Below are 15416 nucleotides of genomic sequence, written 5' to 3'. Positions count from 1 at the left end.
ACAATCTTTAGTGAGTTTGGTTTGTGTTTTCTATTCATGACAGAGGGCTGTTAGGATGGTTTGTGTTCCTTGTAGGAATCTCTTTCTGGAGGAAGGTGAGGGGCTTGTCATGCTAAATTCTTGCAGCATGGTGGCAAGCGAGGCAGTTAAGATTTTTTCTAAGTTGGAGCCTCGCTGTTCGTAGGATGTGGGGGTCTCAGGTCGTGCAGCCTCACCATACGTTTTTGTCATGTTGGTTGGCTGTGTTGTTGGTGTGAACTGAGACGAGGGGTGAGTTGCCTGCTTGGTAGTGGAGTTGTTACCGGGAGGGGGTCTGAGGCTAGTTTTTGTTATCCCACGATTTCTTGGGTGGGACATGCACCCCTTGTAATTGGCAGGGTGAGGTCCTCCGCACTTAGCACAGCATGCCGGTGTTGTTTTTGGCTTGGTGCAGGTGCTAGTCGGATGTTCTTTGCCGCATTTTAGGCATCTGTAGGGTGCTTTGCAGAGCCTTTGGGCATGCCCAAACATTTGGCATCTGTGGCATTGTCCTGCCGATGCCTTCTTTCTTAGTGGCTCAGTTGCGATTTTGAGCCCACATATATTTTTTAATTCGTATATTCTTTTTTGCGTGTTTGATATCTCTACCAGAACTAGTGGCATAGGTTTTTTATCCGATCTTAGCATTCTACTCACTTTAACTGGGGTCAGGCCTTGGTTGATGAGATCGGCATTGACCTCGTCGGTCGTGACTCCCCTGAGCACCACTTTAAGGTTCTTTTCACTGGCCAGTGCAAATGTGTGAAAAGGCAGCATAGAGTTGTCCAGCATTTTTGTAATCATGCGGTAGTCTGGGACTGATTCAGGTTGTATCTTTACCCCTTCGTCTGTGTTTCTGGCCCAGGAGTAGTTGATGTTCTGTTCTCTGGCGATTTTGAGACTGAGGTCCACTTATGTTTGTCTCGGAGAATTACCGGGGGTACCTTTTCTTTATTTCCCGATACTGTTTGTGTGGGCGCGTTTTCTTCCGTTGGATCGTCCGCGGTCCTTCGCCTTTTGTTTGTGTGTTCATCTGCTGTTGGTTCTGTCTGTCTGTTGTCCTCGGGTGTGGGGAGGGTAATGTTTTGTTCTGTGATATCGTCCTCTTCCTCTTCGGGTTCCTCTGCCTGTGTATACAGTTTAAGGTAGCCTGGCCATTCCGTTTCGAACTTTTGAAGGAGTACCTTAAATAGTTCTAAGGCTTCGTCTCTGTTTATGTGTTGAAGAAAATCTTTAACGTTGTCCATTTCTAGTGTGTGTGTGTAGGGGTTCAAAAACGATGGTAAATTCGCATGGAACTTTCGTAAAAATCTTAAAGCTTACCTTTACCTGGGTGGGTGCTGGTATGGACATAGGTATTGCAGTCTTCAGAGTCTCTTCGCTATCTCGCTGGTAACAGTTCTTTTGGTAAAGAGAAGCAGAATAATCCAAATTCGAAAGATCAGTTCGTAGTTCCCGATCAGTTGAAGGCATCACATTCAATCAATTCATTAAAAACAAAACTTAATCACTGCTGTAATAATACAAGGAGCACTGATAAACACGTCTGTACTCACAGATAAATAGTCAATCAATCCTCCATCAATCTTGCATCAATCTTCATTCTTGCGGTACAATAGTAAACTCAAGATCCAGTTCGAAGAAGAAAGAGCTTGTGCCTACCAGTCCAAAAGAGGATCCAGTTCCTGCGGCCGGAAGAGAGAGCTCCATGCTCAGATTCCTCTGTAGAACCCAAGCTTTGTTAAGACTTCTTTCTCTTTTTTTCTCCTTATCTGTTGTTTTTCCCACATTTTCTGGTCTCGCTTTGTTTGCCGCGAGGAACGCCATGCATTCCTCGACTTTGCCCTCCCTTACATCCCCTCTTTACAATTAGTAGTCAGGAATTTCTGTAACTATGTCGCATTTTTTGCCTAGAACTAAGACGCTCGATATCGAGCTCACGAAGCCTGTAGATCAGCGGACGTTAGCGGGAGTTCTAATCGAGACAGCAGGGGCTGAAAATATATACGGATTCATACCATACGGAACAATAGATTTCAAGTAGTGGTCAAAAACGACCTAACAAAAAAGAAATTACTAGAGGGTTTTATTTGTTGTGGACAAACAATCAAACCATTCCTCGTAGGAAGCCTACGCAAAACGCTAAAAATAACCAGGTTTCCACTAGAATACCTAGAGAATGAACCTGAACTCAAGAAATTCTTCAGTCAATGGGGGAAATCCACGAGATTAAAGCACTTGAGCACGCCGACTATAAAGGATGGAAAACAGGAGACGTTGAAATCCAGATTGACATGAAAAAAGAAGTCCCCAATTTTGTTTTTTTGGGGGGAACGAGGGTAATGGTGAACTACCCAGGTGTGAAAAAAAGGTGCTTTAGATGTAACTCGGAGGAACACCTTGCGGCAGATTGCCCTCGAATACAATGCAGAAATTGCAAATCGTCAAAGCATAAAATAGAAAGCTGTACAGAACCCTGTCTTAAGTGTGGGGCTCTGACCCACAAAGTGGACACATGTCCGAACAAGACACACTCAGAAGTAATAGGAGGGACCATAACACCGATTAGGGCTATGCCCATCGGGAACCCTGAGAAAGTATCAAGGAGCGATTTTCCGGAGCTCTGCCAACAGGCTGAAAAGGAAGCAGCAACGGAAACGAAAACCCGAAAGATACCCAAGGCAAGCCGCCACACACAGAACATCGCCAGCATCAATGTGGCAAACCATGAAGCTCGCAGGAAAAAGGAAGAGGTCACACCCAGCGCCCCAACAAAGTGCGCAAGAGAAACGGAATCACAGGAAAAGAAAAAAGCGAAAAAAAAGGCAGCATGATGTCATCGGAGGACGAAACAGAGTACACAGAGACCACAGGTCAACGTCGAACAATAGGCGCAAAGCCCCTCGACAATGACGTTACAATGTTAGAGAGCCTACCCCCAGTAATGGATCAATTGGCACAACCCCAAGTCCACGAAATGGACTCTGACGAAGACAGGGACTCTACAGACAGGCTCGTCATTGTCTCGGATGCTCAAAGTGCAACCAGCTCCGAAGAGGAACCAGAACCGGCTTTCATAAAACAAACACCAGATAACGCCTTCCCCATTCTAACACCACCATGGAAGTTAAAATCGCAACTTTAAACACTAACGGACTACGCAACCCCTTTGCTCAAAGCGCTGTCTGGAGGCTAAGGTTAACACACAAAATTAATATCCTCCTGATACAAGAAACCCATTTCTATAAGCATTGGGACGTGGAGAACTTCTCAAGAAGCTATCCGATCACCAGATACTGGTGCTTCGGGGACGCTCACTCGCGAGGGGTGGGGATAATTCTCCCCCCAATCGCGGGGGGGTTCTTCAACGTCGAAAAAGACGCCACAGGACGCCTAGTAACGGTGGACTGGAAGTACGGTGGCCTTACCATCCGACTTGCTGCAGTTTACGCCCACGAACAATCCATACCACAGAATTGGTTTCTTCTCTGCCCTTGAAAACTATCTCCTGGGAGCAGAACACCTAATAGTTACAGGAGACTGGAACTGTGTGGAAGACACACGTCTAGACAAAATAGGCGGGAAGGAACGCAAACACCGGAACTGGCGGCATTGCCGCTTTAAATCGATGCTGTATAAATTTTGACCTCGTCGATATATGGAGGCGGAATAACCGCCAAAGTAGAAACTACGTGGGGCCGCGGCCAGATATCGACAAGACTAGACAGGGTGTACGTGTCCCAAAGCTTGGAACAATATGTTCAGAGGATACGTCACACCGCAGCGCATAACTTGACAACCGACCGCAAGATGGTCATACTAAAAATCACGCTCTCAGAGGTGATGGAAACAGCCAGAGGTCCTTGGAGGCTCCCTCCCACCTTCCCCAGTCTTTTCAGCGACCAGCTACAGAACCTGTGTGACAGATGGACAAACACCAAACTGGGACTGGGAAAACTGGCTGACCTTCAAGAGGCAGGCTAGGGAACTGTTCCAAAAATGCGGACGCGAAAGGGCCTACCAACAACGCAAACGGCTGAGGGATCTCTACAGGGAACTCGGCTGGTACCGGACAAACGAACGGAGCGGAGTTCCCTGCGGAGATCTCATCAGACAAGTAGAAATAGAACTGCAGCAAGAGCGGCAGAGTAGAGTCGAGGACCTCGACTTTCGAACGAGACTCTATCTCAGACATTTGGAAACACCTTCCGCCGCATTCTACAACCAACAACGGGTGGCGGCTAATGATGAGAAAACGATTCACCAGATCGAGGAGAAGGGCCAGATTTTACGCTCAACCCACGAAATACTCCGTCACTTTCATCAGCAGTATATCGGTATCTTCTCTGACTGGCAGGGCACAGATGACTTCAGTGAGTGGGACGCAACACGTTTTCCCGATCATCTTAGTGCCCTGCAGGACAGGCCGATAACTGCAGCCGAATTAAAGGACACCTGCAGAATGATGAAAACAAAGAAGACCCCAGGGCCAGACGGACTGGGGATAGAATTCTATAGATCTATCTGGGAATTTGCAGTGGCAGCATTAATAAACATCTTTAACGAATTCCTCACTTCGGGAAACATCCCCGAGGAATTCGTTAAGAGCCACACCATCTTTATCCCCAAGAGAGACCGAGATCGAACTTTGTAGAAAAACTGGCGTCCAATCTCCCTAACAACGTAGACTACAAGATTTTTGCAAAAATTATTTGCACGCGCCTTAAGGGCGGTATCGAAAAAATAATAACAAGCTCACAAGTCTACGGAATCCCTGGTAGATCTATGGAATTCAGTCTCTTTTTGTTAAGATACTTGATCAAACTGGCCAAAGAGAAAAAATACCCCCTGGCACTTCTCTCCACCGACCTGGAGAAAGCGTTTGACAGCATCAACCACAGGTACTTGCAGAACATCCTACAAAAAACAGGCGTGGGCACGAGATGTATGCGGAAGCCACGACCCAACAATATATTAATGGGTTTCTAACAGAACCAATCCGCATAAAGAGAGGGGTTAGGCAAGGCTGTCCCTAAGCCCCCTCCTCTTCTCCCTAGTATTAGAACCCCTAATCAAAAGAATTGATAACACCCCCGCAATTAACGGTATTTCACTTTCCCAAGGCTCCAGACAATGCAAAATAGTGGCATATGCGGACGATGTAGTGGCTACACTCAGAAACTCTGAGCCCATCTATATCTATCTGCACACGCTGCAAAAGTTCAGCATAGTCAGTGGTCTTCGCGTTAGCGCACAAAAAACCAAAATCAAAAGTTTCGGAAATTTCCATAGCTCTGGACTTCCCTACGATTTAACGCTACAGACACAGCCCCTAACTATACTAGGCGTGCCCTTTTCAGACACCGTAGCACTACCAATCCAAAAATTGCAGGAGACAAGCAGGGAAAGGATAAGGCTGTTCAAACCAACCTTCTTCTCCTTTTATGACAGAGCGACAGTAACAAAAACAATCGTCACCCCAATGCTGATGCACACTGTCAATATCACAGGCATCACACTGGCACAAGAAAATAAGTTATCAAAAGAACTCCTGGATTTCTTCTGGAATGGGAGAAAACGCAAAGTAAAGAAAGAATACCTACAACTCAAACAGGAAGAGGGGGGTTATGCTCTGCCCGATCACAAAAGCTTGCTACAAGCAAACACGTTGAAAACCGTACGGAAGGCCTTAAACTCCAATCACATTTCTGGCCTACTAATTAGATATTTTATAGGACTTTTCCTCCCCCTCTTTGGGATCACGGACTATGCTGGACCCCGCGCAAGGGGGGTGCCCAAGTGGCCGTACAGTAGTGAAATCGATCACAACACTCAGAGACAGAGGAATAGCAATCCTCACACACAAACCCAAAGCAGTATACTGGGATTTCTTCCAACTTTCCAGGCGTGATACACCCAATCTTAGTACAAATAATGAAATTCTCTTCAGAAACATCAAAAATAGCTGGGGACAGCCTTTTCATCGGGATCTAGCCTGGAGAATAGCCTTCGGGCGGCTCCCGGTGAAACAGGTGAAATCCCGGTATGTACCTAGCCCGTGCGACCCATTCTGCGATGTCTGCCGGGAAGTGGAAACGGTGGACCACTTCTTTTATTTTTGCCCACCAGCCCAACGCATCTGGCGGAGACTCAGCACAGCATTGGGAATCCCCATGCTGACAGTAGAAGAGGTCGTACGACTACAATTCCCGCCACCAGTCCAAAAAACCCAAAAGTTCGCTATCTTCCTAATCAATGTACTAAAATATCACATCTGGAAAGTACGGAAAAAATCCCAGGTACGAGACGCAAATTTAATGTATGCAAGAATAAGAAAAGGTTTCTTTTTCTACTTACCAAATTTCTTGCAGAAGAAAGGCACTTACTAGGAGAATTTAAATTTGTGAATCAATACTGCAAACCACCGACAATATGCTTTCTTATACAGGGACGCATCAAGCCCTGTATATCTCTTTAGAACCCAAAAAACCCACCATCCCACCCCACCTCAGGAAAAAGAATAACCACTCTGTCTTCCCTAGCCACAAAGCTTTCGCTGGCACGGTTTCTTTACTCCAAACAAGGGGGGAGAGCTGAGAACCCGGGCGGCGAAGGCTTACTGCGAGGCGGTGCTGCTCCTCGTGAGCGGCATCTCCCGGGCCAGTCTCTTCCCCATTCTAAGTCTCAGTGGTACCAGGTATACAAGTTCCTTATTAAGTTCCTATTCATTCCTACTTACCAGACCTTAACTCCTGTTATTTTAGATTTAAAATAAATATTTAAATAAGTTCTATTATTTACATCTTGTCTTTTTTAAAAAAAAAAAAATTACCTGGAATAAAAATAAGGATATTATATCTAGTAACATAAAAAAAACCTCCATTAACACTGGAGTAAATCATTACTTTAGATAAAATAATATGTGAACTATAGACAAAAGTCTATGTTTAACCTTTTTCTGAACAGATAAATTGAGATTATATGTTACAGACCAATTAGCCAATAAGGCTAAACAGGTTGACTGAGGCCTCTTTTCACCTCCTACTATCCTATTCTATCTTATATCATACTCCTCTTTTACTGTCTGCTGATCCTCAGCATGCTTTATTCTCCAAAGGCCAATGATGAGAGACATGAACTCTCATTCGACCTCAAAAAAGGTCGAAACCGGTCTGGGTAGTGGCCCCTTGCTTTTAATACAAAACATCATACATCCCCTTCTTGGGGATGTGTTTTGGCATTAAGGGTAAATATTAAGATTAGTGATCGGAGCTTGTTCCACCTCTACCACGAGTTGCCTTGGTCTTGCACTACCTGTAGGATCAGCTAGTCTTGCATCACTTCCAGGCGCAAACTTGATATTTTTGTCTGTTTGCTTACTTCGGAAAAATGGAGTAAAACCAGGTTTAAAATTGCTTGGTATCATTAACATAGTGAATACTACAAATTGTTTTATATATAAAACAATTTAATGTCTATTAATAAAACAATTTAATATATATATATATATATATATGTATTAAATTGTATATTTAATATATTATATATACATTTAATTTAATTTAATAAATTATATAATTTAACATATATATATATAAAACAATTTGTAGTATTCACTCGGAATTGGGATATGTTCTTATTTATATATACTGACTAGAACCAAGACTAAAATAGCAATTAACAACAACAACAACAACAACAACGTTACTGACTTGCTGGGTGAAGCATAAAATGCTTTTTATTTTCCCCTTTATCTGTGTGGAGAAGCTTGATGGGGGCGGTTGTGAGACTTTTGCTCGCACTTTGTGAACTATGGAGTTAGCTCTGTTCTGCTGAAAGCAGGATTGCCTTGGGTCTTTTGTGTTTTTGATAGTCATGTTCACTATAACTGGAAGCTTGTCTGATTAGTGGATTGGGATGAGAATGTGCCTTGCTGAAGAACTTTTCCGCATGGTCATGAAGGAGAGAACGGATGTCAGGGGTTCCGGTTTCTCTGTGGATCTGCGTGTTTCTGACGAACCATGGGGCGTCTAAGATCATCCGCAGGCATTTGTTTTGTATCCTCTGCAGTTTCTGGATGTTAGATTTGGATGTGTGACTCCATGCCGGGGATGCATGTGTGATTACTGGTCGAATTAACATCTTATATAATAACAGCTTGTTGCGTTTATCCAATTTGCTGTTGCGATTGATCAGGGGATAGAGTTGGGCTATGGTTCTGGATGTCTTTGTGCCTATGAGCGTGATATGGCTGTTGAAATTTAGCTTTTTGTCTAGCTGTACTCCAAGGTATTTGGCTTCTTTCTGCCATGGTATCTTTTTTCCGAGAAGTTCAATATCATCTTGGATGAAGGCTTTGCGTCTGGTGAACAGTATAGCTGAGCTTTTGACGGGGTTTACTTGTATCCTCCAGTCGGAGAACCATTTCTCTAGCTTTGTGATAGTATCCTGGAGACGACTGATCGCCAGGTGTGGGCGGAGAGATCTTATCATTAAGGCTGTGTCGTCAGCATATAGGGCTGTGATGGTAGTCCTCAGGTTCTGTGGAATGTCAGCCAAGTAGATTGTGAAAAGTAAAGGAGCCAAAAGAGATCCCTGAGGTACTCCTGCCAGGATTTTGCGCTTAGTTGAGATGGTGCCATTTATTTTTATCTGCATGGATCTGTCAGTGAGGTATGATTTTATTAGATGGGTAAGGTTTGTTGGAATGTTGGCCTGAATGAGTTTATAGAGTAATCCTTGATGCCTTACCTTATCAAAGGCCTTGGCAATATCCAGAAAAACTGCAGCTGTGTGAAGGTTCCAGTTGTATCCTTGAGTGATATGCTCCACTAGTCGGTGTATTTGTTGCACTGTGCTGTGCATACGGCGGAAGCCGAATTGTTCGTTTGGAATTATTCCTAATTGGTCTGATTTTTCTTGTAGTCTTGAAAGGATAATTTTTCTAGCAATCTTTCCCACGTTGGAGAGCAGGCTTATTGGACGGTAGCTTTGCGGGAGTTGCGGATTGTTTCCTGGCTTTTTTATTGGTATGATGTCTGCTGTTTTCCATGCAGAGGGGAAGTGTTGTATCCTCAATATTGCATTGGTTATGTTAACCAGGTGCATAATAGCCTTTCTAGGAAGTAATTTGATGATTCTGTTAGTAATTCCATCTGGCCCTGGAGCTTTTTTGTTGTTTAGATATTTTATGATGTTGGTTATTTCAACTGGAGTAGTCGGGGTGATGCTGGCTGGATTGTCTTCGGACTGATTTAAGGTACGCTTGACCTGCTGGTGGACTTTATATATGTGGGTGATGTATATATTATCATATGACGGGCTGCATTGTTTTTCTAGGTTTTCTGCTATTGCTTCTGCTTTTTTTTTTTATCAGTGTGCGCCGTTCCAATTAACTTTATTCAAAACGCAACATGTTTCATCGGATTGTCCGACTTCTTCAGGTGTGGGAACATAGAAAGGAAATAAACCCTATAAGAAACATCGTATCACTATAAAAACGACTGTTATAAAATTCAATTAGCTTTTTTCATGTTAATCTGTTTTATTTAGCACCACAGTTGCGTTTCCCCTGTCAGCTTGTATGATAACAATGTGTTTGTTATTCTTAAGACTTCTTATGGCTTGCCTTTCGCCAAGGGAGATGTCTCACTTTTAATTCTTGCATTGTTAATCGCAAGTATTGCTTCCATGCGAAGTAAACTGGCGTCTGCGGAAGGAAGTATTGATGCAGCTTTCTCTATCTTAGTTAAAAACATTTCCTTGTAATTAGTTTTAGGCGTAAGGACAAAATTTAGACCTTTTTCAGGAATTTGTTCTTCGTAATGATTTAGGACATATGACGATTGGTTTATCACTACCTTTTTAGTTCTTCCATGAAGAGTATTAGGACTTGGTAGCTCTTGTGTTGTCTTTAGTGAATTAAATCTGATAAGCTTAAGTTTGTTTAAGTTTTGAGATCTTAATGCCCGACGTGTACTTATTTATTGAACATGATTCCATGACACGCAGTCTAAGAAGGTCGCTAAATGGTTTCTAAAGATGATTTTTGAGAAATGAGAAGAGCTACATTACGTTTAGTATCGTTAATCCTCTCTCACAAAAGTTCTAGTTTTGCTTTTTGGTAGATTCTGTGTGCTTTTTTACTGGTAATGGCTTCTCTGAATTGTAAGAATTTAGGAATAATAGAAGAGAACTTACAACGTTTCAGGAAGATAAGTCTGTTGATAGTGAGTCCAATACTCTTAAGTGTCTTCTCATGAGTTTTGGTAGGTTGGAAATTATACCCGTCAGAAGGGATATGATAAACATTTGTAGTATTAATTCGGAATTGGGAGATGTTCATATTTATATATACTGACTATAACCGAGACTGGAATTACAAAACGCAACACACACACACACACACACACACACACACACACACACACACACACACACACACACACACACACACACACACACACACACACACACACACACACACACACACACACACACACATATATATATATATATATATACATACATATATATATCATCATCATCATCATCATCAAATTCCTGCCATGTACCCTCAAGGGGTGTACAGGATATGACAGTACTACATGAAAAAATTACATCATTACTAACTTCCTATCTATAATTTTCCTCCAAATCAGTCTGTTACTTGTCAAGACTCCAACATTATCAGATCTTATATTTCTATCGTCTAAGGCACTTTGTACCGTATCAATCCACCTATATCTTGGTCTTCCTCTGGGTCGTTTTCCTGCCAACCTGGCAGAGAACACTTGTTTTGCTAATCTTTCCTCTCCCATTCTATTTAAGTGACCATACCATCTGAGATTAGCTCTGCTAACGCATTCCTGGATGCTGACAATGTCAAGTTCTTTCCTAATATCCTCATTTTTAATATGATATTGCCATTGATGCCATCTGTTCACACCTCTAATCTTTCTCAGGACTCTCATATCTGCGGTCTCTAGTCTTTGGTCAAGTGTTTTACTTCTGACCCAGCTCTCAGATCCATAAGTTAAAATTGGTTTGAACACAGTCTTGTATACAGCTAATTTAGTGTTCCGACTAATTTCTTTCTTATTCCATATGAATTTATTCAATTGACTTCCCACGACACCAGCTTTGCTGATTCTGTTGTCTATTTCTATATTTAGTTTACCATCTTCAGTAAAAATTGTGCCTAAGTAGCTGAAATGTTTTACTTGTTCCACAGGTGCTCCATTCACAACACAGTTGACATTTTCAATGATTCTGCCTATTTTCATTGTCTTTGTCTTTTTATTGCTGACCTTCATACCATATCTATTACAACAGCTATTCAATTTAGTCAGAGAATCTTGCAGACTTGTAGCGGATTTATTTAGAAGTATAACATCACATATATATATATATATACATATATATATATATATATATATATATATATATATATATATATATATATATATATATATATATATATATATATATATACACATACATATATATATATATATATATATACATATATATATATATATACATATATATATATATATATATATATATATATATATATATATATATATATATATATATACATATATATATATATATACATATATATATATATATATATATATATATATATATATATATATATATATATATATATATATATATGTAATTATTTTCATATCCCTTCTGACGGGTATAATTTCCTACCTATCAGCGCTTATGAGAAGACAATTAAGAGTATTGGACTCGCTATCGACAGACTTATCTTCCTGAAACGTTGTAAGATCTCGTCTATTATTTCTAAATTCTTAAAATTCAGAGAAGCCATTACCAGCGAAAAAGCACACAGAATCTATCAAAAAGCAAAACTAGAACTTTTTGCAGAGAGGATTAACGATACCAAACGTAATTTAGCGCTTCTCTTTGTTTTTAACTAAGATGGAGAAAGCTGCATCACTACTTCCTACCGCAGACGCCAGTTTAATTTGCATGGAAGTTTATTTCGCCTTAAAAAGATTTCTTGGAAATTGAGAGAGATCCAACGAGGGAGATACAACAAAACAAACAACCTCTTACAAAAAGCCACAGAACTTCCACGAAACATACGCCTTGTCGTTCGCTCTTTACATCCACTCAACTCAAGACTATATGGTCTCCCAAAGATACACAAGGAAAACTGCCCACTGAGACTAATTGTAGATAGTATTGACTCGCCTACGTATACATCTTATCAAAGTTTCTGGCTTCATCATTTAAAGGTTTTACAGGAAATTCTTCTTCATATATAAAAAACTCAACAGATTATTTCTCGAAAATCAAAAATTTAAAACTCCAGCCTTCAGATATCACGGTGAGCTTTGACGTGTTGGCTCACTTTACAAACGTTCCAACTCCAGAGGTTCTCAATATTTTAAAGAACAAGATTTCAAAAAAGATGTTTTCCTTGCTATCACACTGCGTTCACTCCGGCTACTTTCAATACGAGGAAAAAGTTTACAAACAAAATAAGGGACTGGTAATGGCAAGCTCCCTGTCTCCGATATTAGATAACATGTTTTGTTGAAAATTTCGAACAAAAGACAATCTCCTCAACTATTCTTAAACCAAAAATATGGCTGATATTTGTAGATGACATATTTCTTATCTGGAAACATGGCACCGATAACCTTCATTCTTTTTTAAATCATTTAAACAACTTCCAACTAGATATCAAATTAACAATGCAGGTTGAAGAAAATGGATCTCTTCCCTTCCTGGACGTAAGACTTACTAAGACATCCGATTCTATTAAATTCCCAATCTTTAGAAAATCTGCACACAGATATAGATACCTGCATACGTCCTCACATCGCTATCATGCACAGAAAGTGGGTATCATCTCAACCCTAGCATATCGTGCCAGATCTATACTGTCAGATGATGAAGAGCTAAAAAATGAACTACAACATCTACAAAGAATCTTCACAAGTAATGGCTACTCGTCGAAAACTATTAATAAGCATCCATACGACCGCCATCAAAACAACTCAAAAACACAAGACAACCCCTAATGCTATATCTCCTTACCATACATCAGCTCGCACTCTAAAAATTAAGAAAAATTTTACGAATTTAACATAAAAACCTGTTTATCTACTCTTCCTAAACTATGATCGATTTTAAGCAAATACAAACAAGCTCACAACCATCTACAATTCCCAGGAGTGTACAAAATCACGTGTGACTGCGGAAAGCAATACTATGGCCAACCTGAAAAATCCATCCTCCTATGTCTGGAAGAACACCAGAGGGACATTGCCTACAGTGATCTGTAGGCAATACTCAATGATCCAGATGAACTCCAAAAAGAAATTGAACAACTTTCTCTTATATTTAAACAAAACCGATATTCTGAAAAAACACTTGATAATGCACTCGCTCGCTGTCTCTTGTAAGTAATGTCCCTCATGAGTTCTTCCACACGCAATTCGACAGATTTTTCTGTTTCCCCAAAATAAGGAATATCGCAATCACACAATATTTTATATACACCAGGGTTTTGAGTTGATGATGACAAGGTTTTGGGTGGCTAATTAAGGAACGGATCTTTGGAAGTGGAGTGACCAAGGTTCTGATATTTTATTTTCTTAGAACGTTTGCTAATTTTTGTGAAACAGTACTTATGTAAGGAATAGATATATTGCCTTTGAATCTATTTATTTCTTCTGAGTGATGTCTAGGAGGATTAAGAAGGAATATGTCAATGATTTTCTTGGAATATCCATTAACTTCGAAAGAAGTTTTCAGATGGTTTATTTCTGTGAGCAGTTCATTTGGGTCATCAAGAAGTGAACGGGCTCTATGTCGCAAGGTGGAAATTATTTCAAGCTTATGAGGAGGGAAATGATGGGACTGACTGTGCAGATATATGTTGGTATGTGTGAGCTTTCTATATATCGATATTTTGAGTTACCAGAAAAGCGAGTCAGTTTGACATCAAGAAAAGGCAAGGAATTTTCCGTTTCAAGCTCGGCAGTAAACTTAATACTTTGATGTCGGCTATTCAGATGTTCAGAGAAAACCATAAGCGATTCATGTCCACGGCTCCAAACAATGAAGACATCATCCACATAACGTTTCCAAACTTTAGGTGTTAAAATAAAGGAAGAGATTGCCTTGGTTTCAAAATCCTCTAAGTAAATATTTGCGAGTACGGATGATAAAAGATTACCAATAGCCAGTCCAGTCCATGATTTTGTTTGTATATATTATCTTGAAATATGAATTAACCGGACCTGATGCAATGTGTAAACAAGGCTAACATTTTTTTGGATAACTTGTCCTTGAGTAGTGTTAGGACTTCATCTGTAGGGACATTAGTGAACAAAGAAGTTATGTCCAAGCTAGCCATGATGTCATCTTCCTTAACTGTAATATCCTTGATGTATGTAACAAATTCTGTAGTGTTCTTGATAAAGGATGGTGACTTTCCTGAAAAATGTTTTAGGTATTTGGCAAGATATTATGAAAGATTGTACGTAGGAGAATCGATACCTTCTACAATCGGGCCTAATGGGGTGTTCTCTTTACGGATTTTAGGAACACCATATATGCGAGTAATTAACGGATGGAGAGAGCGGTGAGATAAACGAACGTTTCGGGATAGTTCAGTTGTTGTTTTTAATAAGTTGTTTGTACGATTCTGAAGTTCACGAGTTGGATCTCTCTCTCTCAAATATTGAGTAGATATCATTATGTAGTAATTCAAGCATTTTATTCTGGTAATCTTCAGAGTTCAGAATGACTGTTGCATTTCCTTTATCCGCAGGGAGGATGATTATATCTCTGTTGTTTTTTAAACTTTTAATAGTTTTGCATTCAGTTGAAGTAATGTTGTCTGCGGTGGTTTTGCGTTATTGATAATAAAGATTGATTCAATACGTAGAAGATTTGCATCTTGTGGAGGAGAAAAGAAGCAGCTTTTTCTATATCTGTAAGTAGTGTCTCCTTTGGTGTTAATTTTGGGAAAGGAATAAAGTTTAGACTTTTATTAAGGATGCTTTTTTCTACACCTGAAAGTATATAAGAAGATTTGTTGATAACGACTTTGTTAATATTGATGTGTGGTTTTGAGAAGTTATTATTATTTTGTAATCTCTTTAATGTTTCAAATGTACTTATAAGATTTGCTTTGTCATTAAATTGTATTCTGGCTGCTTGAGATTCACAGTATGTGTTAAAGGTATGCCGACTGTCATTATCTAGAGACTCTTCCAATTTTTCAGCTGTGGTTCTTTTTTTATTGAGAAGAAAACCAAGAGTTCGTTTAGTATCCGAGATTCTTTCAGACAGTAGGTCTAATTTAGCTTTATGGCAGATTCTCTTCCCACGATCATTTGTTA

The sequence above is a fragment of the Typopeltis vanoorti genome, chromosome 21, assembly GCF_054136105.1.
Source record: "Typopeltis vanoorti isolate ZY-2024b chromosome 21, IOZ_Tvanoo_1.0, whole genome shotgun sequence".
In the NCBI taxonomy this organism is placed as follows: Eukaryota; Metazoa; Arthropoda; class Arachnida; order Uropygi; family Thelyphonidae; genus Typopeltis; species Typopeltis vanoorti.
Note: the sequence above shows the minus strand (reverse complement) of the source record.